Source organism: Nicotiana attenuata, chromosome 12 (assembly GCF_001879085.1).
Source record: "Nicotiana attenuata strain UT chromosome 12, NIATTr2, whole genome shotgun sequence".
NCBI classification, from domain to species: Eukaryota; Viridiplantae; Streptophyta; class Magnoliopsida; order Solanales; family Solanaceae; genus Nicotiana; species Nicotiana attenuata.
Window position 1 is genome coordinate 6,614,366 of NC_032000.1, and position 3,459 is coordinate 6,617,824.

Here is a 3,459-nt window from a genome sequence, read left to right on the forward strand (position 1 = left end):
CTTGGACAATGGGCGAAAGCCCGATCCAGCAATATCGCGTGAGTGAAGAAGTGCAATGCCGCTTGTAAAGCTCTTTTGTCGAGTGCGCGATCATGACAGGACTCGAGGAAGAAGCCCCGGCTAACTCCGTGCCAGCAGCCGTGGTAAGACGGGTGGGGGTGGGGGTGGGGGCAAGTGTTCTTCGGAATGATCGGGAGTAAAGGGCACGTAGGCGGTGAATCGGGTTGAAAGTGAAAGCCGCACAGTGTAATTCCGATGAAGGGCGGTCAATTAACCACCCTTACCAGAGCGTAGCTTCGGCCCTACATCCCCAGATCCTACTTACGAGATTACACTAAGTTTTTGTTGTTGTTGTTGTTGGAATTCTCATCTAGTATCAGGTACCCGTTTTAAAGTTCGACTAATCCGAATTCGTACACTCATGCAAGTATCTCAATATCAACTACAATGTGACCAATATGTTTTTTTTTTTTGATTAGTATTTACGATTCAGCTTGAAGAAATCCCATGTCAAATGCAGTCATCTTGTGATCAGAATAAAACATAAAAGGCATTCCTTTCTGAAAAAGAAAAAAAAATACATTTAAAATGACTCTATCAAGATTCTTTTTATAAGAGAAAACTAGTATACGTACCCGCGCAATGCGCGGATTATTTCAAAGGAGAAAATGATATAGTAAAAACAGGTCTCTAATGTAAAGTAAATTTAGCGATCACATCCAAAACAATTAAATCAAAAAACAAATATATGAATTTCATTGGATTGCAACTATAATAGGGGCCAGCAATATTTATGCACAAAAGCATGATTAGCAGAGAAGGTTGGGTAGCTGTAATAAGCCAAAAAGGTGAAGTAGATTTCCCAAAATTCGCTTCCGGTTCATATATTAAAAAAATAAAGAACAGTTATACATGTGTGTAATTCACAGTAATTAAGACATCACCTTTTGTTGTGGTGTACCTTGGATCACAAGTATATGAGAAAAATAAGCAAGTCAGTCATGTTGGTTGTTGATATAACGACAGACTCACATGGATAACTAAGATGTAGGAAATATCCAATTCTTGTTGGCGTAATCTATATAACAGTTCAAGTGTTAGATGAAATGCATACATTAAAAGGAGCAGATTCAGCAAATGAAAATGAAATAAGGATATCCAAATTATGAAACAATGAGGAATTCAGATACCAGATTCAGTGCAACTATGTGAAGTGCATCTGCTCCAGCAACAATCTCCAATATCTCGCCGGTGATCCTCGCCTGCCTTTCCCGGTTATAAGCAATCGAAAGGTTCCTCTTTAAGTCAACTGCATCATCCGTGGCATTACTCATTGCATTCATCCTAGCAGCAAACTCACTGGCAAATGAATCTTGAAGTGCCCTAAAAATCTGGCTACTCAAATAGAGTGGCATCAAAGCATCAAAAATCTGAGCTGGATCTTGCTAAAAGTCTAATTAACACAACTAACTTTCCCTTTTAACCCTCAAATGATCCCTCTCAACAATCATTTCCCCCTCCTTAGTAGTCAACCTAAGAACTCATCTTCATCTACATCAACTCTTTTCCCATTAACATCAAGAACCTCTCGTTTCGACGAAATTGGAAGCAACGTATGTATTATTGGATCTGATTTAATGAATGAAACAAATATAGTATACAATGCAGCTCCTGCTTCTTGCGCAATTCTTCCTTCAAAAGTTCTAAACTTTCCACCTTTTTTTGCACAGCTGGTGCAGCTTTGGGAACATTATGAGCCACAGGCTTAGGTAGACCAGAAGAAGGTAACAGCACAACAGGACCATGTTCAGCAGCTTTTGAGGCTAAGGACTGGATATTGTCTTTTCCTTTATAAGGAAAAGATAGGTGGGGTTGACCCACACTGGATGTTAATGATGGAGTATATTGGAGTAATGCTACATAAGTATTTGGCTTTAAAAAGGATTAGTCCACCTGAAAAACCAGAAATTTATCTTTAGTTATTATCAGGAAAAATAAAGAGCAGTCATACAAATGTGTAATTCACATTAATTAAGACATCACATTTTATTTAATTGTACTTTGGATGAGAATTGTATAAGAACATGAGCAAGGTTCCGAACCAGTATATGAGAACATGAGGAAGTGAATAGGCAACTTCATGGAGAAAAAATTAGACTACATAGTTAGCTGGTCAGAAGCAAACCTTAGACATCAGAAGAATGTTCGCCGTCACTAAGTGTAATAACTTTCAAGACATCATCTTGATTCTTACCGTTGGAACTCTTAACCTCCACTTTAAACATAAACTTTTTATCAACAATATTTTCTATCTCCATTGGACATGAAGAGTCGTCTGCAGCACCATAATTCTAACAAAAAGGACATAATCACAACGGTCAACAGAAGCTACAACAACAAAAAGCAAATGTAATATGGTGTACACATATATTTTATTCCATATTAGAATGGATTTAATAGTTACAAAGATAATGCTTCAATTCTCACAGTAAGTTTGTTATTAAGCATAAGCTAAATACCAGGAACAATACACTAAACAAACCTACTAAAATAAAAAAAGGAAAGTAGAACATCAGAAACTAAAGTGAAAGCATAAGTCTTCTGAAGTAGGATCAAAATAAAGTGAAACATAAATCAAAATTCAAACAACATTTATGTTGTTTAAAAGACACCAAACTACAACTATCTTAACTTTATCAAAACTTAGTCACAACTAAGAATAGAGAACTATTACCATCATTTCAAACTTATCAACCCTTTAAAGTAAATCTAAAAAGAGCAAATGCATACGGATTTAGCAAAATAAGCTCATTCGACTTTAAAAAAATCCAAACAGAAAGAGCAATAAAGCATGATATGTAAAATAAATGATTATCAAGGGTTAGAAGCATAAAAGACACAAGAAAGCAAAAAGAAACCACGGCACATGGGAACCAAAGGAATATATATGGTAAAAAGGTAAAGCTACTTACCCTTACACAGTGATTTGCTTGTTGCTCGGTCAAACTCACTTTTTTGCTTTCATAGTTATAGAAATAACACTATATGAGAATTCAAAGTAAATTAAATGGCAGAAGTAGCCATTCTATATTCAGTCTGATAATTGCATTGTGTATTACAGTTGCAACAACTACTGAAGTTGCTGAAACAGTAACAAAGAAAAACATTGCGTGTTTTATTGATGCATTTCCTTCCGCGAAAAAATTAATTTCTGCAGATAATATATAGCATTTGTTAATTGAAAATAACGGTAAATAATTAAAAGGTGAGAACAACTGCTGACTTAGAAGATAAAAAGAAGAAAAAGATACAGAATCATTTGCAAAATGGAATTGGTAAGATATGCAAAAGAAATAAGTGATTATCACACTCCAAATACAATCATTGAGCCCAATATATATATATATATATATATATATATATATATATATATATATATATATATATATATATATATAG

At 35.0% G+C, this 3,459-nt stretch overlaps 1 protein-coding gene across 2 annotated transcripts in view; it reads right to left on the minus strand.

Annotated features, from left to right (window-relative positions):
- The window catches only part of LOC109236155, a 4,716-nt gene continuing 2,338 nt past the window's right edge, over positions 1,082 to 3,459 (minus strand). For both annotated transcript variants that reach the window (XR_002069458.1, XR_002069457.1), the window contains exons 7-8: positions 2,186 to 2,351; positions 1,082 to 1,953 (exon numbers count right to left, since the gene is read on the minus strand). The gene's annotated coding sequence lies outside the window, so the exon portion shown is untranslated. The remainder of the gene's footprint in view (positions 1,954 to 2,185; positions 2,352 to 3,459) is intronic.